General features: G+C 41.9%; 1 protein-coding gene across 8 annotated transcripts in view; it reads left to right on the forward strand.

The window, feature by feature from the left end:
- Window positions 1-1,063: 1,063 nt before the first annotated feature.
- GALNT3 (polypeptide N-acetylgalactosaminyltransferase 3) overlaps window positions 1,064-25,049 on the forward strand; it is a 53,970-nt gene continuing 29,984 nt past the window's right edge. For 2 of the 8 annotated variants that reach the window (XM_036319708.1, XM_036319715.1), the window contains exon 1: window positions 1,684-1,816. The gene's annotated coding sequence lies outside the window, so the exon portion shown is untranslated. Of the gene's footprint in view, window positions 1,360-1,682; window positions 1,817-13,594; window positions 13,818-25,049 lie in introns of those variants that run through there. The other 6 variants (XM_036319711.1, XM_036319714.1, XM_036319710.1 and 3 more) reach the window with 6 other exon arrangements.

Consider the following 25,049-nt stretch of genomic DNA (forward strand, 5'->3'; position numbering starts at 1 on the left):
GAGACTTGGGTAGTCAGTGTGACTAGCTGTGGACCTAAAGACAAATATTATCAAGTTGGTATGATCATAAATACATAAGTAGTTCCCGAAGAGGACTCTTTTGGGGGGAAGAGAGAGAGAGAGCTTAAAAATTGCTTGTAGGTACTGCTATTAAAAGGTCACAATACAAAGTTTCCTTGATGGTGACAAAGTAACCATAATATACAAAACAAACAACTAACTGAAGTTTTAAATCTAATTCATAGGTGTGGTATAAAATAGCACCGTGGATGCTAAAATCAATGTCAGATTAGGCAAGTTCTAAAGCTACACCTGTTGATACTATACTAACCGGTATTTCAAAACCTTATTCTTAGGTCATGCATAACACGAACCTACCAATAAAAAAGAACCATAAAAGTATGTGTCAGAATGCCAGGGGGAAGGCCACAGCTAAACTTCATAGAAAAACTTGTCACCTTATATCTACTAGTAAGCATGTCACTAAAATGTTTACAGCTATTTTTTCTATTTCCATTCCTATATATATGGAAGATACAGTCAAATAAATGAGTGAGTTCATAGGATGGTGTAAAGGTCGCGCTAAGTCCTGGTTTCGGGCATGTCAATGTTTGTCACAACAGCATAAGGGAGGCTGAAACAGAAAGTTATAAAAACCATAAAGGGGAAAAAAAAAATACCGTTGACAATTATTTATTTATTTTTGCTTAAAAACAACAGCAGAACCCACCCTCTGCCTGGAGCCTGCATTCCCCCCTGCCCCATACTGTAGATGTGGAGCTTCTCAGCAAACCTACAGCAGACGCAAGCCCTCTCCAGGAAACCACAGTCTCTCTCCAAACAAGGAAGGCGCGTTTCTCTCTATTGTCGCTGCTTTTCTCTCGCCTCTGGGAATCGGTCTGTGTTTCGGTAGCCATCCAGGGCGGGGTGGTGCGCCCCAAATTAGCGAGGCTCTGCCAAATACCAGAGGCTCCTCTTTGGAAGAGGAAGGCTCCTCCTTTGGACGTGAGGCGCCCCGACCGGAGCGCGCTCTTGCAGAAACGGAAACCACTAGCTGCGCCGAAGTGAGTCAAGTGATGAAATCAAGCCGACTTGGGGAGGAAGCGCCGACAGCTCGCGAAGCCCGCGGGTGACAGAGCTGCGGAACCTGCTCGAGGGAGCCGTGCCAGGCCCCCGTGGCCGCCCGGTCATGAGGTGGCCCCCGGAGGCACCGGCCCCCCCAGCCTCCGGGCAGCGAACCCCTTCGTGTGGGCGAACCCAGGAGGAAGGCACGAAGCGCGGAGGACCCATCTAGACCTCCCGCCCGCGTCCCCGAGGACGCAGACGGTGCCCTGGTTCCGAGGTGACCCCGGCCCCCAGGTCAGTGCGGGGCTCCTCCGGGGCGGACGGGCTGAGCACGCCCCTCGCGGAGACCCCGCCTCGCCCACCGCGGGGACCGGACCGCACGGCGGCCGCTCCGCCGGGGCCGCGCCCCCGCCCCGCGCGCTCGGGTCCTCACCTGGCGCGCAGGTAGGGCCGGGGCGGGGCGGGCGGCCGGCGCGCAGGCGCGGGACGGGGGCCTCGCCCCTGCCGACGTCGCCGGCTGGAGCTCACCTGGGAGACTCCGGAGGAAGCGGAGCCGGGGTTCGGCCTCTCCTGGCAACGCTGGAGGCCCCGCGGGAAGGCAGGAGGCGGTGGCGGAGGAGGAGCCGGGCTGAGAGGCAACTGTAGCGACAGCCACCGGAGCCGCCGCCGCCGCCACCTGCACCTGGCGCCCGGCCCACGTCCAGCGCCCGCCGGCGCCGCTTCCCGCCGCCCGGTCCTGCCCACCCTCCAGGTAAGACGGGGAGCCGGCGCCCGAGCCGGGGGGGCCGGGGGCTCCCAGCTGGAGCCGGACCAGGAGTGGTCGACGGCTGCGGGGGTCCGAGATGGGGAGAGGGTTCGGTCCCCGTGGCCGGTTGGAGATGGTCTCGAGGGCAGCTTTCAGTTGCCCTCTTGGGAGAGGCCGGCAGGGGCGCCCGAGGCGGGGGTAGGTGGCTCCCCGGGGTGGCCCTGTCACCCGCGCTGACCCCCGTCGGGCTCCCTGGGGGGCTCCGGGAGCCGGACCCGGGCTCAAGCCCTGGTGGCCCGCGCTTGTCCCCGGGAGGGTCGCAGCGTGGGGAGCCGGCGGGGCCGGGCCGGGCGCGAGGAGGCCGTCTCCACTCGGGCGAACAGGTTGCCAGTCTCCGCCGCCCCCGTGGCCGCGGTGGCCAAGCCCGGGACGCGGGAGGGCAGGACTTGGCCGGGCAGCCTTCCCGGCCGGACCCCAGACAGTCCTGCGCTGCAAACCGCGGCCGCCCGAGCCATTTCCACGGTTTCCGAGTGGTTTGGAAGGCGCGCTGTGGTCGGGACGCGGACATCCCCCGCCCCCCTCTCCTCTCTCTCTCTTTCTCGCTCTCTCTGTTTCGTCTCTACACTTTTCCGGGTGCGCTCCCTAAGCCAGAGCTGCGCCCACTTTCCGGTTTGATCAAAAAGAGTTATTTTCTTCGTGGCAGGAGAAACCCAGCTGCCAGTCACCAACCGCACACCCCCTCGTTAAAGGACCTGTTGACTTAACGACCTGCATATCGCAGCTCTGGTTTGCCTGTGGTATATGACTCAAAGGTTCAAAAAAACTTGGTTTCAGGATCCTGCCACGTCTGAACCTGGGTGTGCCAGGCCCAAATTCCTTTCCTGGGTTAATTAGGCTTTTCTGAAGCCTAAGAATTGAGGGTGAAACTGGTGCTTACATTAGACTTTTATTTCCTTCTCTCTCAGACTCATCAAAGCACTTCCTTCTCTTAAAACTCATCAAAACACTTCACTTCAAACTCATCAAATAACTGTTTCTGTTTTTAGAACCCCTATTTAGTTACCAATTTTTCTGATTTCCAGACAATGTGAAGCTAGCATAACTTGATAGAGAAGTGATACTACATAATGGAAATATTTAAGTCAAATTCTATTGTAAAAAATTAATCAGAAAGTTGCTGTACTTTCATTTGAGAATTTCTGGTTTTGGGAAAAATCTGTTACTGCTTTCACTGTATAAATTTTCCTTCGAGTTTGTGGCTGAAATGCATGAGGTTTAAGTCATAACCTACAATTAGATTTCTTTAAATTTAACTTTTAATATTTGAAGTTTAGTGTACATATGTGTTAAACTTCCTGTACAGTTTAGTACCAAGCATCGTTTTTTTTATATTGCTTTAAACAGCATTTTTACATAGAAATTTCTAATAATAAATGGCAATTCCACTACCTAGGTTTGTTTTAGTTCTCTTTGCTAATTAAATTATACACACATACACACACACACACACACACACACACACACACTAGAGGCCCAGTGCACAAATTCATGCATCAGTGAGTTCCCTCAGCCTGGCCTGCGGGATCAGACCAAAACTGGCTCTCTGACATCCCCTGAGGGGTCCCGGATTGCACCATGGGGCTGGGGAGGGACCTCGGGAGGGCTACAGGGTATGTCCGGCCTGTCTCACTCAGTCCCGATCTGCCAGACCCCAGCAGCAAGTTAACTTACCAGTCGAAGCGTCTGCCCCCTGGTGGTCAGTGCACATCATCGCGAGCAGTTGAGTGATCTTAGCATATCATTAGCATATTACACTTTGATTGGTTGAATGGATGACTGGACGACTGGACACTTAGCATATTAGGCTTTTATTATCTAGGATATTTAAGTTGCACATTTAACATAAAATCCCCTAGGCAACACATAGTGTTAAAAAAAAAAAGGCAGTGCAATTAAAAGCTAAAACATCAACCCAGCATGAAAGGACACAACTGGATATTTTTCAACCATTACTCTCTGCTTTTCTCAAAAGAGCCTTGCCTGCCCGCTTAATCTTGTCTTCATATAGAGAAATAAATTTGCTAAATACTGTTTAAAAATTAGAGGTAGATGTTGCTCCCTGAATTTACTAGCAGAGCATTAATTTAATCCTCATTGATTATTGGGCCAGATGCTATTAGAGCATCTTTACTTTTAACTCCAGGGAAAAATGCAACATGTTTACATTAGCTATGGTAACAGTGTGCCTCAGTTAAACTGTTTGTAAAATTGGAAAAATAATACTTCCTTAGATTGAGATATTGAAGCCATAAAACAAATCAGGACTATCCTCTGGTCTTAACATTCTCAGGGTCTCCTTCTCACCTGGAGATGCAGTCAATCCATCCAGTTTATGAAAAACTGAAGCCTAGAGAGGTAGTTTAATTTCAGTTCTACCAGCAAGTTAGTGGTAGGCATGGTGTTATTATTCCAGTGGCTTGACTCAAAGCTCATGTTATCTTCGTTTTTTACCACCCAGGCTCTCACTTATCATTAGATGTTTGTCCTTTTGTCTCTCAGATAGTTCGTAAGGTCTTTGTAATTGACAGGATAGTCAATTGCTCTGTCCAGCCCTGGTTTACCCAAATTTCTACTTGTCCAGGTGATACTTGACTGCAGGGAGACTGAGGCCATCATTCTTTTCCACTTACTGTGAATCACATGTGTATCAAAGATGCCATGTGGATTGAGATTTGAAACCCTTTCTTGGTTTTTCAGAGCCACAGTTAATTTTTTGAGTCAACACAGACAACAAAATTCAGTCCTCTGATCTTTTATTGTATTGGCTTAGAATATATTTTTTGAGGCAGCTACCCAGGGTCTTTCCTCTACTGGCAACACTCAAGATTTTTGGTTGGTAAGTCTACTTCCTCAACACCAATATTTTTTAAACTTTTTTGGGGGGCTGTGATCCTCACTAAGAGATACATCTGTGCTTCAATGCACTACACTCGATTGTGTGTGTATATATAAATGAAACAAGGTTCTCAAAACAATACTTAACCTTACAACATGGATGTTCTCTTATTTTATTTTTAAGATGTTGGTCTAAACACACTGTATTGATTTTATGACCACAAATGGGCTGGAACCTAAAATGAAAATGATGGTATCCCATATTGAATTTAAATTTTTTAAGGCTGAGTTTTCTACAAGCTTATTGACTCTGTCTCTGTCTCCCCCCTCCCTCCTTATTTCTCTGCCTCTTCCCTACATACTTGCAAGAAAGAAAAATCAAACTGCACTTTAATCTATATATATAAAAGCCTAAGTGATTGAATGACCGAAAAACCAAACCACCAGTTAACCGGTCGCTATGACACGCATTGACCACCAAGGGGCAGATGCTCAATGTAGGAGCTTCCCCCTGGTGGTCAGTGTGCTCCCACAGCCAACCTTCTGTGGCCCCTCCCCCCACCAGCCACCCTCCCATGCCTCGATCGGCCCGATCGCCAGCCAGGCCAAGGGACCCACCTGTGCACAAATTCGTGTACCAGGCCTCTAGTATCCTATATAATAAAGAGCTAATATGCTAATTAGACTGGACAGTGTAATGACCTTCTGGAACGACCAGTGGGCGGGGTGTGGGGCTGTGAGGCGGGGCCGCGAGGGCAGAGTCCCTTGCATGAATTTTGTGCATTGGGCCTCTACTATATATATATTGGTTCGTGCACCAGGCCTCTAGTGTCTATGTATAGATAGATAGATAGATAGATAGATAGATAGATAGATAGATAGATATTGATTTCAGAGAGGAAGGGAGAGGGACATAGAAACATCAATGATGAGAGAGAATTATTCATCAGCCTCTTGCATGCATGCTACTGGGGACAGAGCCTGTAACTCAGGCATGTGCCCTGTCTAGGATTGAACCATGACCTTCTGGTTCATGCATTGACACTCAACCACTGAGCCACACTGGCTGGGCTCAAACTGTTCTTTTTAATATAGAAAATTATACTGCAATCTTTATTAAGTATTCATTCAAAGGTTTGAGATTCTAAAACCTGGAGCTAGACTAAATCAAACATTGAGAACTGCATAAAACCTCATTGTACATTATTGTCTTTTAAATGGTTTACTTTGGTAGGATTTAAAAAAATATTTATTGATTTGAGAGAGAGCAAGGGAGAGAGAGAGAGAGAGAGAGACTTATGGTTCCACTTAATTATGTATTCATTAGATGATTCTTAAATGTGACCTGACCAGGGATCAAACCTGCAACTTTGGCATATCAGGACAATGCTCTATCCCAGTGGTTCTCAACCTTCCTAATGCCGCGACCCTTTAATACAGTTCCTCATGTTGTGGTGACCCCCAACCATAAAATTATTTTCGTTGCTACTTCATAACTGTAATTTTGCTACTGTTATGAATCATAATGTAAATATCTGATATGCAGGATGTATTTTCATTGTTACAAATTGAACATAATTAAAGCATAGTGATTAATCACAAAAACAATATGTAATTATATATGTGTTTTCCGATGGTCTTAGGCGACCCCTGTGAAAGGGTCGTTAGACCCCCAGAGGGGTCGCGACCCACAGGTTGAGAACCGCTGCTCTAACCAGTTGCGCTATCTGTCCAGGGCCACCCTAATGGGATTTTGATGGTCATAGTTATCAACTGAAAAATTGAGAGATACAAATAATTGTGTCCAGTTCCATTCTAAATTTTATGGCCAAGTTATAGTGCTGGATGGAGTCTGAAAAAAATTATTAAAGTAAACATAGGACAGCTAACCTTTTAATATTTTTCGTTTACTATAAAACAGTTATGAGACAAATTGTAGGGACCATAATCCTTTCTTCTAAAAAAAGATGAGTGAGAGATCCCTTAATGACCTGTAGGGATACAGGCTTGGAAGCTCAGATAGAAGCTTTTAATTTTAACCTGCCTTCACATTCTTGATAGAAGGAATATTTCTTCTAAAGAAATTATTAGTATATTTAATATTTTGGAAATGGTCAGTGCCTAAATCCTCTCCAGACACATTCAGTTCTCTGGTCCATAGTGTAAAAATGAATTTGGTGTGACAGATCTTGTATGGGTATAAAATGTGATTGAGAAGGAACTATTTTCAGTTCCTTATCTAATTATGCATCTATTTCATATAAGAATAATTAGTTTTATATAATTTTAACACAGTTAATGTACTGCCAATAGCAACATTGAATCCAAATCAGTGCCAGCCATGGCAAGAGGCCAAAGAGCATTAACTTATGTCAAAGCAAAGACGAGTAGGACTCTGAATTCTAGGTCATTGGTGACTGTTGACAATTAGATTGTCTTTGAGTCATTCTCTGAGCCGGACTCATATTTTTGGCACTAAAATAGAGAGTTTTTCCCTGAGTACACATTTTCCCTATAATTGTTTCAGTTTCAAACTGTTTGAACTAGTTTGCTCATGTATCCCGTTGCCTGCTGGACATCTTTAATATTTCATAATGACCTGAGATTACACATGTGAAAATCAGAACCTTCATCCCATATAACAAAACAAACACACTTTAAAAACCACACAAAGACAACCTGTTTTGCTTCATCTATTCTATAAGTATTAACAAATTTCTTCTTTGCAGTTCTAAAACCAAAATGTCCCTGAAACCCAAACATTTTTTTGGTAACTGTTTGTCAGCAGAACTTGAACTCATTTGCTGTAAAACCTGAGTGAACTGTCAGGAAGCTATTTGTGGTCTCTCCTGCTTGGCGGGATGTGTCTCGCTACAGAAATAGTACTGAATTTTGATTACAGGTACTGTCCCAGGCCCTGCTGGGGATACACTGTTTGTTATATTGGGTATGTGAACCATATCATCCTTCTAACACCCAAAATATTCTCAATTTTAAAACACATCTGGCTCCGTGCTCCCCCAATTCTTCTTCCACTTCTACTGCCCTAGTTGAGGGTCTCATTAACTCTTGACTGGGGTACCAAAACCACCTGATATCTCAAAGCCACCGGATACCGCAAAGGATACTCAGATCCATCCTCAGCCGAACCCCTAAGATGATGATCTCTTTAGAGATGGAAACTGGAGCACTTTCTGTGGCTTCCAGGATAGAACCTGCAGCCCTTAAAATGGTCCCACCCAGGATCTGACCCTTGTTTACTCTGCAAACCAAGTTTTATATTCCACCAACAGATTTCACACTTTTTTTCTGTGTGCTTTTGTTTGTTACTCCCCACTGCTAAGAATGCCATCCATATTATCTACCTCTATAACTTACTGGTTCTTAAGGCTCAACTGAGGTCTTGCCTTATTTAGGAAACTGTACCCACCCACACCTCCACACACATCTGAGCTGGGAGATATGTCCTATGGATACTTCCATAATGCGCTTTACATAGGTGATATCATATAGTCTGCTTTTGCACCTGTGTTTACACACCCACCCACTCACCACCTACCCAACCCCCCTTTTAGTTTATTTAAAAAGCATTTAAAATCTTCCTTTCCTCTCATCCTACTGTGGAGTAAAACGTTGGAATAAAAGTAGCCCAAGAAGGCAGCGGCATTGGACAGGCAGGATATTGCTCTTTATGTGGCAGAGACCACAGGAACTGGGGAGTAGGAAACTTGTTTCACAATACTTAATTAGCCTATTTAATTTGGATTGCTGTTATTTCCATCTCTTTCCTTTGAATTCCATGTTATTTTTGTGCCTTTTGGTTCTGTTCCAAGATCTGGGTTTTACCATTTAGAAATGAAAAATTAACTTTGTGATCGAACTGTCTTGCAGCTTTTGTTTATCACTATTCTACAACTGAGTACATTACTAATTGTGACGAGTTTGTGGGGGGGGGGGTTGGTGGGCAGCTTTTACTTAAGGAATATAATGTAATTAGACTAGAATAAAACAAGAAAGGCATACAATTCCTAGGAGTCTTCCATCTCCAAATTCCGTTAGTTTTATCTATTGAATAAATATTTCTCAGATTCATCTACTTTCCTCCATTACTATTACTTTCCTCCATCTCTTGCCTGATCGTTTGCAATGGCCTTCCTACTCGGCTGTCTGGATGCTTTCTGGTAGGGTCCCACACTGCACCCATTGTGATCTTTTCAAAACAGTTGGTCTCTGCCAAAAAAACCTTCATTGCCTTAAGAATGCAATAGCATGGCCTAAGGGCCTGATATGAAATAGGTCCTGCCCACCACACACCTCTCTCATCATAGTTCTTTCCTTTGGCTCTGCTAACCTTTTTTTTATTCCCATGGTTCTCTTGCCTCTAGGTCTTTGCAAATGCCATTCCCCCTGCGTTGAACTCTCTTCCCTCCTCTTTTGCCCTATCTAGCTAAAACTCATCTTTCAGCACTTACTATAAATGCAGTTTTTCACCAGCGCCCCCCCCCCCCCGCCCCCCACTATGGGTTAGAATAGTGATTTTCAGCAGCAAGGATTTTTTTTTAAAGCATGCAGTACCTGACTATTTAGTCAGGGCACTGACCTGTTTTCCCTTAGATTGTCAAAAAAATGACAACACTTGAATAGGCCAATAACAAATGAGGAAATTGAAGCAAAAATAAAATAAAATAAAATAAAATAAAATAAAATAAAATAAAATAAAATAAAATAAAATAACATAAATTAAAAAAAATGACAACAGCCAACACAACAATAGCTGTCTGGTGTGAATGAATAAAAATTATACCTGTTTTTGTTTTGTTTTTTGTCAGATTAGCAAAAAATATATTTTGTGGTGTGCTGCAGAATTTTAGTGATTAGTTTATTTGTGACATGAGATGAAAAAGGTGGAAAGTCACTGGGTTAGAATGAAGACTGTAACCTAAAGAAAGAAAGTCCTACTTAGTAACTGGGAGTATTAATTTTTTAAAAAATTAAAATTTCTTCACAAAGGAAGCTGACTTTCATATGTGGCTCATAATTTAAAAATTAGATTTAGTTACTAATATCTTTATATTTTATCAATTAACACTAGTTAATATTTACTGTCATAGTAAGTATCAGTCCTCATTTACTACTGAGCACTTATATGCCAGGTATATTTTAAGCGACTTACATGAATTTATCACTTAGTCTTCGGAGAACCCTATGAGGCATATACTATTTCTCTCCCTATTTTAGAGAGAGGAAAACTGAGAAATGAAGTAATTTGCTTCTATTACAAGGTTGGTGAAATGTCAGAGCCAATATTAAAATCTAAGCAATCTGATTCTGTACTTGTATCCTATTTATATGTAAATAAAATTAAATAGGATTATTGAAAGGCTTATAATACCCACGGCAACAAAAATCCAGTCAATGCTCATCTCCCCTAGTCTGCTGACTAAAGGCAACCACTTTGACACTTTAAGATGGGTTTCTTCCAATATTTACCTTTTGAAATAACATGCTTATACTACTATTTCTTAATTTATCAATATTTGACATTATGGTAGATAACGTCATTTTTGTAGATAAATATTTAGCTCTTTCACACACATACCCCCTGCCAATATAATTCTCACATTCTTTCTTTTAGTATGCATTTTAGTATTTATTATGGTATAAATATTGTTCCCTGCTGAGCTAAGCAAGTGTATTAGGAGTATGGTTCCTTACTTGTAGATATGTTTTTTTTTATCCTGGAATTAATAATTAACTAATTTAAGAAAAATAAATTTGTTTTGTTTTTCCATATGTCAATTTTTATTGCTATACTTCCACATCTCAGTTTGATTTTTCCACATAATTGAATCTATCAGGTATATTGGCCCCTTGCTGGAGCCATCTGTCTGTCCTCTTGTTCCAATTGTACTGTTGCTTTCTAGGCTTTTTCCATAGCTGTCGTTTGGGATTTCTCTTTGCTGACATTTCCTTTGGAGTCTCTGTTTCTTAGATACTATGGCTTTTGTTGTTTATTTACTCCCTCATTTGGGTGGAACATATTCCCCGGTAGCTTTCTGACAAATGCTAAATGGAATTAAGAAATTTGAGATACTGCTTGTCAGAAAATCTTCATGTTACCTTTACATTTTCTTTTCTCATTAATGTATTACTATCTTTTTAAGTAGTTCCTCTGTTCACCTGATTTAAAGTTTTTTAAAAAGTAAGGAAGGGTATATTTCTTTCAAACTGCTCTCTGATACTCATATTTTCTCTCTGGAGGCAACCAATGCTATCTTTTAAAATATAAAAACAATATGCATATATTTTCTCTCTTTTTAAAAAGCAAATAAATTTTGCTTTTTCCCCCATTTAACTTATTTTGGAGAAAACTTATCAGTATATAAAGTAGCTTCTTTGTTTTTATCTTAGCATAATATTCCACCATATCATAACTTATTAAGTTTCATGTTGTTACTAGTAGAGTGATAGATTGTTACAACCTTTTGATATTCAAACAGTGCTTTAATGTGTAAGTTTACAGGCCATCATTTCACTTGTGTACAAGCATATCGGTGGGGTAAATCTCTAGAAGTTATTCTCACACCTGATACATTGATGGGGAATTGAGACCTTTCACATTGATGATTCCTAGTCAAATGGGATAAGGGTATAAGGATAAAAAACACACACCCAATAGCCAATACCTGATGGCACAGTGGGCCCTTCTGGAGGACAATAGTGGAGAGAGGGTTTTCATTGAGCTTTTTGACCATGGCCTTTATTTTTTCAGATATGGCTCATCTTTTTGAATTGGATAACACTTGTTTCTATTGTTAACTTCAGTTTCCTTCTGATAGTCTTTGTCCTCTTATCCTCACCTTCTTTACTGTTCATGGCCTCTTGTCCTTATTTTAGCTCTGGTTCTTCCTCTGAAAATAATCCAGAACAGAGAGAGCATTCCATTATCTGGTCCTTTTCAACAAGTCAAAAACCCATCCTTAACACACTTTGCAATTTAACCACCTCCCCAGACTCCCATTGATTCATTTGCTGAGTTCAGCTAACTCTACCTCCTAAATCTCTTCCCAAGCTCCCACACCCCTTCCTGTCATCTCTTGCCTGGATTATTCTTAATAGTCTCCTAACTGCCTCTAGACTCCTTTCTCTTCCCCTAGCCCCCTAATCCATATTCAGCAAAGCTTCAAGAATAATCTTTCCAAATTTCTGTTCTTATTAGGTCATTACCCTGCTTAAACTCCATCTAGGCCTCTCCCCTTTGCCTAAAGAATTAAGTACAAATCCGATACAATTAGGTACCCCTCCCTTTTTTCTTTTGTACCTACTACAATTCCTGTCTTATAGCAGAGTTGTAATACATATTTGTTAAAACAACTAAACAACCAAAGTTGGTTTCCCTATACTTTAGTGTTTTTCCCCTCTTCCTTTTTTTTATGTGGAGCCTGGCATTAAGCATATGTCTCATAGACCTCACTGTGGGTTAATTGTCTATGTATGGTCCTGAAGACAATTACTGAAGGGCAGCTTTTGAAAGAGGAATGTAAGTTTAGGCTAACACTGTTTTGTTTTGTTTTTTTCCAACTGAAACATATATTAAAAAGGTCTTTTCATACTTTCACCACGAGGAGTGAGTAATTTCAGATGGTAATTGTATAAGTGGAGTGATATTGTGTGCTTCACATTAGGCACATATATAGCCTAATCGTAAAGACAGACATTGCTTTTATGAACAGTGTTTGTGGAGAATTAATTTTGTTCTTTCACATCTGAGGATTTAGCAGCTAACAGAGAAAGGAAGGGGTAAGTATAGGTAACCATATCAATATTGATGTTGAAGTCTTTTTGAATTTCTAGACTGGGGGTTGGAAAACTGCACCCTTGGGCCCCTGGTTTTGTAAACACAAACACAATTTTATTGGAACCACCAGCTATGTTCATTCATTTATGTATTGTCTATGGCTACTTTGGCATCAGAAAAATTGACTTGAATAGTTGCAAAAGGGCCCACCAAGAAAAAAAAAATACTATTTAGCCCTTTACAGAAAGTTTGGGGACACCTGTTCTAGAGGGAAATGGAAGTTGAGAGGTGGAGGATAAATGAATGTGGATAAACCTGTAGCTAGGTGAGAGCAAAGTGATAGCTATTGATCAAGCAGTCTTACTCTCTTTGCTTCCCAACTCACCTATCCTTAGTATTTTGGGACCTCAAAGGAAGAAGGAAGGGACAGAAATTATTTTACTACTTGGGAGTGCTTGGACTCCTTCATAAACATCTGACTAGATTTATTGTGGGCACATCCACTTCCAACTATATTCCATGACAAGGCCTAGACACTCCCTTCACTAAGGTTTTGAGAAAAGCAGTGAGGGGAGCCCCTGCATCAGTGCAAAAGACATCTGTGATTGCTCTCCTTTGTAGGCCATTGAGATTGGCTCCCTGATTTCAGCAGGAGCCAAGTGACAGCACTTAAACACCAGGGACAAAGTAGGTACATAAACAATAATGGAAAGCAGAGACATAGATGTAATCAGAAGGTATTGGCTCACAAATGGTTTTGGTAGATAAGGTAATGTCTTTGGCAGAGTTCTAGTGGTAACTAATAAATGAAATAGATGGGCAGAATTACAGTATCACTTTGTGTATAGAACAGGAAAACTCTAGGTCTGCTAGCAAAAATGTTGATTTTAGTTGATGCAGTTGAGGGTCACGACCTCTCACCCAGTTGCCAACCATAAGACATATGGTGGACAAGATGACACACTGTGGACGTCAGCTGCTTTCCCCAGCTCCTCCAGGGCTTGTTCAGTGGGCCCATAAGCATGGCCCTGGTGGCAGGAGGGGAGGCTATGTATGCATAGGCTAAGAATATGGACTTCCTCTTTCTACAGGTGACCTGGCTAGCACTACTGCCAAGTTCCTGATCTGCAGAAACCAACACTGAGTGCCTAGGGGTACCAGCCAGCCACTGGAGCAGGTTGATTATATTTGATTTCTTACACCATTGAGCGAGCAGAGATTTGTCCTCATTAGAATTGGTAAATATTCCAGATATGGATTTGCCCTTCCTGCCAGCACCAACATCTATGGACTCACAGAATGCCCAAGGCCAGGGTAAATACAGAATGGGTAGTGGAAGAAGGAAGCCATAGATGCCAATTATGGCCTCATGGCCAACTAGATAAATGAGAATTGTAGTAGCTTTGCACATTTTCCCTTTGCTTTATGTGTGTGTGTGTGTGTGTGTGTGTGTGTGTGTGTGCCCGCGTGTGTGTGTTGTGTTTCTTTTTATATGCTAACAATTTTCTTAACTCCTTCCCCTTTTCTTTTAAAAACATATTACATAGGTGTTAGAGATTAAATTTACAACTTAGTCTTTAAGTAACAGAATATGAAGTGGGACTGACATAGAATTTGAGAAGTAATTCACATATAGCCACAGCAATGGCTACAATGGCTGTTGGTTCTGCTTCTTTTCATTTTGAGGTATCTTCTTCACTGTAAGAAGGATGCTTCGTCTTGTTAGGTGGGATGTGGAACTGTTTTGTTATTGTACAGGAGTTCAAGTATTTGGGAAAGTGTGCATATGGAGGCTGAGTAGTCACAAGGGTGAACAATGCTGTTCAGTTTATTGTTTCTCAACTCCGAATGCATTCTATTTGCCACTTGGTAATAACGGAGCTGGGCCCTGTAAATATTGCTCTTTTGCTGGCTGCCACAATGGTGGGAAGGGGCTTTTCTTCTTGGTTTCAGAGTGGCTCACTGGCGAGGCTCTTGCTGGCCTATCTTCTTCTCTACTACTCAGTCCCTTCCTCTCCCCACCAGTGTTCTCCAGTCTAAGTAATTGCATTCTCTAGAGTCGATATCTGCCTGCCCCTGCACTTTCTCCAGAGCTTGACTTGGGCAGCAGTGATGTTATATCCTGGGGCCACAGACATCATGGACCTATTCTCTAGCCCAGGTCACTGTTCCCCACACTCTTTTTTAAAAATATATTTTGTTATTGATTTCAAAGAGGAAGGGAGAAAGAGAGAGAGATAGAAACATCCATGATGAGAGAGAATCATTGATGGCTGCCTCCTGCACACCCCCTACTGGGGACTGAGCCCACAACCCAGGCATGTGCCCTTGACTGGAATCGAATTCAAGACCGTTCAGTCTGAAGGCTGATGCTCTATCCTCTCAGTAGGGCCCTCATACTCTTTCTTTAACCCCACACATGTGCACACTGGGGACCCCACAAGACTGGGTGTCTAGGGAGCTGGCTGCTCAGCTTTTATCCCAGGTGCCAGCCTGGAGCTATGTTGGCCCAAGATGCATATGCAAGTGCACTAGACTCCTGCAGAGGACAGCTTCTTAACTCCAGTTTCCACCAGTAGCTAGCAGTTTTCCTCAGCACCACCTCGCCAGTCCTAGGATTTGACAACTCCCTGTGAAGGGCTCCTTCCAAGACTCCAGGAGGCAGACTTCTGACAAGTCTCACCAAGTGAGGCACCTCAGTGACTTTTCCACTGTCAGGGAACCAACACCATGCCTTCTCTGTAGAGACCTCTAGATCTCAGCCCTGGGGAGGGGAAAGCTCTTCCTTGGCCCTCATCTCAGCCTTAGGGGTAGTGGTGGGCCCTTATATCCAGTTCTGTATTCTTTAGAATTTCTTTAACTCTCACTAGCCAGTTCCATTCCCCTAACCCATAACTAATAATAGATTAAACTTTCCTTGCTCAAATCACTATGCAATTTCTGTGTCCTTACTAATCTAAAAGCCATCAACTATGCTTGCAATATAACTAGTTAGATGGACACATCTTTTTAAAATGCAGTGCTTCTGCCTGGGGGAAATATTAATTAAGTGAATAGTCTGTGGAACCACGCCAATCACACCTCAAAATTCCTCTACTCTCTAATACGTCATATGTAATCAATATATATCTTTCCTATGTTATGTGAAATTCATTCGCAGGTACAGAGGTAGCAGGAGAAAGTATGTGAGCTCCCCTTCTAACCCCTCGCCCCACCCTCCATGGGTAGTGTAACTCCATAATTCCTTTCTTGCACCAAACTGTAGAATTGACTGGTCCACAAATCAAGATCTGTCTTCAACCTTTCACCTTCAAAGATGTTTATCTGACCAGGTGTAGCAGTGGATGTCTCACCATGCCCTTCTGTTTAATAAAACCTGTGCCTCATAATTGCTGGAGGTTAAACTCTGTCAGTAGGCTTTTTGTCTCGTAATCTAAAGAAACCTTTGTTCAAAAAATCATCCTATTTTATGACAAGTATGTGCCTTAGGTGTCTGCTGATGGCATTTTCCAGCCATCTGGAACAACTCTGCTTTGTCTTTAGCAGGGGATCTTTGAGGTATGTCTGCATGTGGCTATCTCAACACAGTGTGCTTTGCATCATTGTTTGTCCCTTGTCATACATCCATAAATCACTTCATGCTCAGAAGAATTGCTGGCAAGAATGTGAATGAACATGGACTTACACATAATCAAAACTAACAAACTGCAGTAGTAAATCACCATGAAATTTGACTCCACCAAAAAATATAAGCAGAAATCGCTTCCTGCCACTTCTCCATTCCCTAACATTTCACCAGCAGATAACATTTCTGCCCAAGCATTTAAGGGTTTATTATCAGGGCCAGTTCTTGTTTTTTTGTTTAGTTTTCAAATTTAATTTTTTCTAGGTTTGAAAAACTGTTGCATGATATTCCTTACTCAGTTAGTGAATCCAGATGATAATCTGTGGCAAAGATTTAATGAGTATTAATTCACAGTAGTGTACTTTTAAAAATTTACCAGCTATGCTAGGGTTTGGGGATGTAATTTTGTAATTTCTTGCTTGGTGTGGTTACCTTTAACTTTTTACAGCACGCTTTAACTCGGTATCAAGCAAGTTTCATACACCAATTAGGCATTGTGCCCATTAAAATCAATTGGAACCAGACCTTAAGTCCCTGGAGCTGTAAAGTTTTATTATCACAAATACAGAAACAAGAGATGGAAAGAATCACTATCCTCTTATTTTATTAAATGGTACCTTCACATGCAGTTATGAAGTGTTCTGCTTTTCACTGCATTAGAAGATTGTTTCAGTTGGAATTTTAAACCAACATTCTTGCAATGTGTGCTTTTCCACCTGGAGGGACAGCCACAGCTATGAAGATGGATCTTATCTTGATATATCCCCACCTGTTTGTATTTAAACAGCATCCCCAGGTGCTTCATTGTCACATTAAAGTTTGGGAAGCTATAGTCTAGATAAATGGAAGCCACAGCTTTGTAGTTAGATTATTTTAATTTGTGAGATTTCAGTTTTTTTCTGTTGAGATGAAAGCAAATTTTTTTCTTTCTTTTTAAAAATGTCTTTTTATTATTTTAAAGAGAGAGGAAGGAAGAGGGAAGGAGAGAGAAACATCAACATGGCTGTCTCCTGCATGCTTCCTACTGGGGACTGAGCCAAAACCGGACATGTGCCCTGACTGGGAATGGAAACAGCAGCCTTTCTGTGGACAGGACAATGCTCAACCAGCCACATTGGCCAGGGCAAGATGAATGCATATTTTACCCTTAAGAATAATCCATTGATTTTTAACCCAGTCTCATAGACATAGAGTCATGCATATTGTTTTAGCCTTTCAGAGTATCATTTTGTGGATATTTTTATTTATTATTAATGCCTTTTTGTAAGGCCTACATGTATAGTAGGATATAGATATATTAACATATATATATATATATATATATATATATATATATAGAGAGAGAGAGAGAGAGAGAGAGAGAGAGAGAGAGAGAGAGAGAGACCGAGACCAGAAGGTCTCTGAGTTTTTTTATTAAATTTATTGGGGTGACATTGTTTAATATAATCATACTAGAGGCCTGGTGCACAAAAATTTGTGCACACGTGGGGGGAAGGGGGATCCCTCAGCCTGGCCTGTGCCCTCTCGTAGTCTGGGACCCCTCGGGAGATAATGACCTGCTGGCTTAGGCCTGCTCCCGGGTGGCAGAGGGCAGGCCCAATCCCTAGGTGCAGCCCCTGGTCAGGCTCAGAGCAGGGCTGATTGGGGAGTTGGGGCGCCGCCCCCTGTCATGCACAGAACAGGGTCGATCAGGGAGTTGGGGAGCTCCCCCCCTGTCACGCACAGAGCAGGGCCCATCAGGGGGTTGAGGAGCTCCCCCCTGTCATGCATAGAGCAGGGCCCGTCAGGGGGTTGAGGAGCTCCCCCTATCACTCACAGAGTAGGGCCAATAGGGGAGTTGGGGCATCGCCCCCTGTCACACACAGAACAGGGCGGATCAGGGGGTTGGGGCCCTGCCCTCTATCACCCACAGAGCAGGGCCGATCAGGGGGTTGAGGCACCGCCACTGTCACACTCAGGGCAGGGCCGATGGGGAGGTTATGGCTCTACCCCATCACACACAGAGCAGGGCCCATGAGGGGGGGTGGTTGGGGCACCACACCCTTTCACACACAGAGCAGGGCCGATCAGGGGGTTGGGGCGCTGCCACTCTCACACTCAGGGCAGGGCCGATGGGGAGGTTATGGCTCTACCCTGTCACACACACAGCAGGGCCCATGGGGGGGTTGGTTGGGGCGCCGCACCCTGACACGCACAGACCAGGGCCCATCAGGGGGGTTGGGGTTCCGTACCCTGTCACGCACAGAGCAGGGTCAATCAGGGGGTTGGGGAGCTCCCCCATGTCATGCACAGAGCAGAGCCGATCAGGGGGTTGAGGAGCTCCCCCCTGTCACTCACAGAGTAGGGCCTATTGGGGAGTTGGGGCACTGCCCCCTGTTACACTCAGGGCAGGGCGGATCAGGGGGTTGGGGTGCCGCCCTCTATCAACCACAAAGCAGGGCCGATCAGGGGGTTGGGGTGCCTTCCCCTGTCACGAACAGAGCAGGGCGGATAGGGAGGTTGTGGCCCCACCCTCGTCACACACAGAGTCGCAGGGCAATCAGGGGGTTTGGGCGCTGCCCCGTCACGCTGATCCCGGTGCCGGGAGGCCTCTCAGCTCCGCTGATCCCAGTGCTGGGTGGCCTCGCGGCTCCGCTGATCTCGGTGCTGGGAGGCATATTACCCTTTTACTATATAGGATAGAGGCCTGGTGCATGGGTGGGGCTGGCTGGTTTGCCCTGAAGGGTGTCCTGGATCAGGGTGGGGGTCCCCACTGGGGTGCCTGGCCAGCCTGGGTGAGGGGATGATGGCTGTTTGCAGCTGGTCACACACCCTTCAGGGTTGGGGTCCCCACTGGGGTGCCTGGCCAGTCTGGGTGAGGGGCTGAGGGCTGTTTTCAGGCTGGGACTGAAGCTCCCAACTGCTCCTTTTTTTCTTTTCTTTTTTTTATTCTGGGCCAGCTTTAGCTCTGAGGCTTGGCTCCAGCTCTGAGGCCTCAGCTGCTGAAAACAGGTATCTGGTTTGTTTCGGTTCTATAATCGAAAAAATGTATAACTCCAGCTCTGAGATCCCAGCTCTCTGAAAGCTGATTTCTTGGGTTTTGTTTAGCTTCTATATTTGTTACAGTGTTTTTTAAACTGCAAGCTCAGAGGCCAGCAAGACAGGCGGGGAACGTTGCAGTCCTCCGTCACTGAAGCATGCAAGCCTCATGTTCAGTTTAAGCTGCCTGGCTGCCGGCCGCCATCTTGGCTGGCAGTTAATTTGCATATCGCCCTGATTAGCCAATGGGAAGGGTAGCGGTCGTACGCCAATTACCATGTTTCTCTTTTATTAGATAGGATAGGTTTCAGGTGTGGGTTTCTGTGTTTTAAGATCTGTATATTGCATTTTGTGCCCACCACCTAAGTCAATTTTTTTTTCTATATTTTAGAATTTTATATGGATTTCTAATTTAGAAAATTTAATTTTTTCTAGGTTTAAAAAACTATTTCATGATATTCCTTTCTCTTTTTCTGTGAGTTAGATATTTTATAATTAGCAAATGACTATTTTGGATTGCTATATGTAAAGGGTTTAGAATACAAGGATGAAAAACCCTTCATATGCTAATCATTTCTAATATGTAAATATAACATTATATTTGACTTTGTTGTTGTGCTGATTTTATTTTCAAGCCTCAAACTTCTGAGTCCAATTGAAAATTGATTCTAGGTGAGATTTGTTTTGTTTTAATGGCTATTTAAACATAGGTCTTCAAATTTGTCAAGAAGCATTGTTTAGGAACATGGCATTATTCCCAGGAATAGGAATTAAGAGTCCTGGTTTTGTTTTACTTATGATTTTATTGTGTGTTTTTTGGATTATTTGTTTTATTGTTCAAAGCCTCAGGTTTTCTATCTTTGTGATTGGAACAAAATATTAAAAAAATGATTTTACAGCCTCGTAATTTGCAATAAAACTTCAATGCTTCAATTATATCAGCCATTTTCCTGAAACTCTTCCAGAAACTTTGACTCATTCTTGCTTTGGTTTTTAAATTTTCTCCCCATGTCAAAATAACTTTTACTCAGTTTATATCAAGCATTTGTTTTAAAAAATCTGAATTTGAAGTATTAGGAATTAATAATGAGGTTATCTTTGGATGGATACATTCCTTTCTGTATCAGGTGCTAGTTTTGATTTGCCAAAAATTAGACCAGTAATTTTTAAGCCTAGCTGCTCTTTGGAATTATCTGGATAGCCTAAAAAAAACAAAATCAAGGCCTAGGCCCTGCTTCTAGAATAATTAAGTGAAACTCTCTAGAAGTAAGGCCTAAGGTACTGCCTATTTAAAGATCTTTCCACTAATGTTTATTCAGAGCTGAGGACCATTGATGGAGATGCTTAATGTTGAGTGTAGTTTTCATTAATGGAAGCCTGGACATTGCACATTAGCAGCAAAGGACAGAAAAGTCATACAAAATCCCTGGAGAACCAATGTTGAAATCTTTTATGTGATCAGCAATTGATATAAGAAGACCATTCTTTACAGAAATAATCTGAAAAGAACAAAGCATCATGTTCTACTTTAGTAGAGCAACTAAAAGGTCTCAGTATCTTAACACCTATTTTCAAGATCTAAAACCTCATCCTCAATCTTTCTTTCCCCAAACATGCTCTTAAAACAGAAAAAAAAAAAAAAAAGAAAGAAAAGAAAGAAAGAAACAAAATCACAAAACTCATTTGCCCTGCAAAACTTACCTGAGGTGATATGAGGCTATTTGTACTTTTTTTTTTTTTTTTTTTTACCTAGGTTATTCCCTAATTTCCAGACAGCTAGGGTATCAGTTCTTGACTTTTAAAGACCCCTTTTTCAGATAACTTCAGTTAAAAGTTCAGGATTTTACATCAGACCTGAGTTTGAACATGGTTGGGAAAAATGCTACTCTTCCACTTAAAATTACCTTGGCCAAACTGCTTAATCTATTTGACTGTCATTGTTTGTCAGTAAGATGGGAATAACATAAATTTACAGAACCATTGAAAGACTGTATTAGGATTTATTTAGTAAGTGTTAAAGTATCAGGGACTTAACATTTAACAAAAGTTAACTACTTTTTAAATTATTTCTAATAATAAATTAAATCTTGGTCCTCCTTCTTCTCTTCTCCAATCAACAAACATTTATTGGGTGCCCACTATGTCACCAACATAGAAAAACAACCATGAGTAAGGGAGCCACTCTTCATGAACTTTCCTTCACTCCTGCATTAGAGACATCCTAAACTAAAACCTACTATTTGAGTGACTCCCTTAGATAAACATATTCACACAGTGATAGGATTATTGTCCTATCGATGAAGAACTCCTTTAGTTTATAATTTATTCCTAAAAAAAAGAACTGTTCCAAGTACTTCATTAATTCCATTCTTTTTACTAATTCCCCACCCTAGCCACAAATATGATTTCTGGCATAAAATGTTTTAGGAAAAGTATCACTACTGTAGAAGAATCTAGTTCTGTCATCTCCCTCTACTCTGTGATTTCTCTGGACTCTCTTTGGTTCTCTATTGTGTTAAAACATTCTTAGGAGACTATCTTATTCCCTTTCTGATTTTTAAATCTAGCCTACCCTTGGCTACTTAAGAAATCTGGTATCACTAAATAGCACTCCAAAAGGGGGTTTTTAGTGCTTCTGCCAGAAACTGAAAGGAGGGTGAACATAGGTTGATTTATATCCATGCCTGTTGTCAAGCTGTGGTTAGAGAAAGGTGATTAGGCTGTATTTCATAGGTTGGGGACTATGAAATAACATTTTGCTTATCCCAAATATTTTTCTCATCTTTATCTTTCTGGAAACTCTTAGGTCAGGTGGTTGCCCTGTTAGTCTGAAAGCATCTGGATTCTAAGCCTTAGAATCTTGGGGGCATAACTACAACTAGTCTATTGTATTCTCTTCCAAGGTTCATTCCTGGGTTTGCACTAAAGCTTGTTGGACCAGGTCTAGTAAAATTTATTTTTAAAGGCCAACTAGCTGTCAAACGATTATCATCTCTCAAGGATAAGATGCAGATTGTAAAAAATCTAAATTTACCTGACACGGACACTTTATCTGCTAATCTATTTTCACTTGACTCCCCATTTGTTTTCCTTATTTCCCTGGGTCTTTTTTTCCCTCCCACCGCTTAAATATATACTATAGGTGAACTCTTCTGTACCCTGACACTGACTCTCAAATTTTCATCTCTAGCACAGAGCTTTTCCCTGATTTTCAGTCCCATATATGTTTTTTGCTTATGGGAACTCACTGGGAAGTCCTACCAGCATATAAAATTTGTCTTGTCCAAAATTAAAGAAATTATATCCCTAATTCCCATCCCAAATCTATCCTTTCTTTGTTAATGTCATCACTTGACCCACATACCTCCCATTCTTCTCTCTCTCTCACCAAGTCCTACTTAATACCACTTACTAGTACAGGGCATATTTTTTTAAAAAATATATATGTTTTGATTGATTTTAGAGAAAGAGGAAGGGAGGGAGAGGGAGAGAGAGAGAGAAAGAAAGATAAATATTGATTGGTTACCTCCTGTATGCACCCCGACTGGGGATCGAACCCAAAACCTTGAGTATGTGGCCTGACCAGGAATTGAACTGACCACCTTTCAGTGCATGGGATGATGCTCAACCAACTGAGCCACACTGGCTAGGGTTTCTGAACTCTTTTGAATCAGTCTTCTCCATCCTTCCTGATCTCTTAATTTTTTTTGTATCTATCAATTTTACTGGCACTAAGAAACTGATTGTTCTAAAGCATAAATGTGATTATAACCCTTCCTTAAAATATCCAGTTCTTTTTTATTCATTCTATTCAGGACAAATTGGTAGATTCCAAATTATCTTTGTTAACTTGCCTTTAACTGACCTTCCAGCCTCACCTCCTACAATTTCAAACCTGTGATTTCCCTTTCTGCTGTACTCAGGATTGACCATGGCTTTTCATGCCTTTGTATCTGCCATTCCCTCTCTCTCCTCTCTCTTGTCCACCTGCCTACTATTTGCTTATCTTCAAGATCCTGCTCAGCAGTATCATCTCTGGGAAATTTCCTCCAACATTTCTCCTTACCCTCCATGTTGCTTTCACAGTCTCCTGTGATAGCACATGTCATGCTACTTTCTTGTTGCCTGTTGACATGCCATGTCTTTGCTCCTTAAAGGTAAGAGGCATCTTTAATTTTATAGTCTCAGCTTAACAAAACAGCTGACATAAGACATTACACAACAATTGTGTGGCTCTCAAACTCCTTATATTGTGTCTTCAAACCATGTATAAAGCTTAAGGAGGGCATTTACTCTTTCCTTGAGGCTCTTAAAATAACCAAAGCTCAGAAATATTGGCATCTCATTTTCATGGACATATACATCATTAGTTGAGGTATTTTCTGGAACTAGTATCCATTTCATACTAAAAAAAAATAATTTAGAGCAGTCCAATTAGAAATAGTATATACAATTAAGTATGCAAGTTCTGGCATTTTTGTTTATTCAGTTTAAAATGTCTTGCTAAAGACCAGAGACTCCATCTTTGAACTTAGTTTTCTTATTTTAAATTTAATAATAACTTTGGAAGATAAAGGGAATAAAATGTCAAAGTTAGTTTTCACTTCTATAAATGATATTTTCCTTAAAATATGTTTATGGAGGACAGGTCTTACCCCTACAAATTACTTGAATAATTATAATGGTGCATGGTATGTAATTGTGTACTAAAACCCTTTCACATTACCTTTTTTTTTTTTAAAGCACCATGAAGAAAATAAACCCTCACTGTGATTCAGCCTGTCATAGATGCCCTTTTTCTCTCCCTCCTTTCTTTTGCTCCCAGTGGCCTATATTAGGTTTTAGTAAACATGTTGCTCTGTTTTTAGGGTCAAGAGCAAGCAGTATTTTATCAGGCCAAATGCTGCTTTTATAATTTGATGATCTCTGTTGCCTCTTTAGAGATACTACAAGTAAAGCTTGATGCATTTTTTTTTTTTTTGCTTCTAGATTTTTGTATTTTGTGTGATGTACTTTTGTATTTGAAAATGGCTATTTTATAACAACCGATGCTCTTAATGTTCTAGTCTTAATTGGTTTTGTCAGAATTCAAAGTACTGTCAGGTCAGCAAATCTGCGAGAATGTGTTTACTTGTTGGTGATGCTGCTTTTTAATATTAATTGGTTTAGTTGGAGTAAAGGTTCATAGGTTATGGGCAAACTTCATAAAATAAAAAGCAATCTTTTGAATGCATGACTGATAGTACCTGTCAGTATACCTTTGCTTTCTTATGGATTCCCTTTCTTTATAATCAGTTTAATAAAATCCTTTGCCCCCTTGATTATTAAGTTAAGATACCTGTTATTTTAGACTCAAAATATATTTTTAAAAGTAATTTTATGCATATTATATAATAGCTATTTGCCAGAGTTAACAATGTATTTTTTACTGGAGAAAAATACCTTATATTTATTATTTTTTGTTAATATATTTTTACTAGAGGCCTGGTGCACAACATTTATGCACTGGGGGAGGAGGGGTCTTTCAGCCCAGCCTGTACCCTCTCACAGTCTGGGGCCTCTCGAGGGATGTCTGACTGCCAGCTTAGGGGAGCAGGCCTAAGCTGGCAGTCGGACATCTCCCAAGGGGTTCTTAGCACTACTGCAGAGGCAGGAGAGGCTCCCAGCACCTCTGCTGTGCTTGCCAGCTGTGAGCCTGCTGGCAAGCCCAGCTTCTGGCTGAGCGGCACTCCCCATGTGGGAAAGCACTGACTACCAGGGGAAAGCTCCTGCATTGAGCATCTGCCCCCTGGTGGTCAGTGCACATCATAGTGACCGGTTGTTCCACCATTTGGTCAATTTGCATATTAGCCTTTTATTATATAGGATTGATTTCAGAGAGGAAGGGAGAGGGAGAAAGAAAT

This window comes from Myotis myotis, unplaced genomic scaffold, assembly GCF_014108235.1.
Source record: "Myotis myotis isolate mMyoMyo1 unplaced genomic scaffold, mMyoMyo1.p scaffold_m19_p_8, whole genome shotgun sequence".
Classification (NCBI taxonomy): domain Eukaryota; kingdom Metazoa; phylum Chordata; class Mammalia; order Chiroptera; family Vespertilionidae; genus Myotis; species Myotis myotis.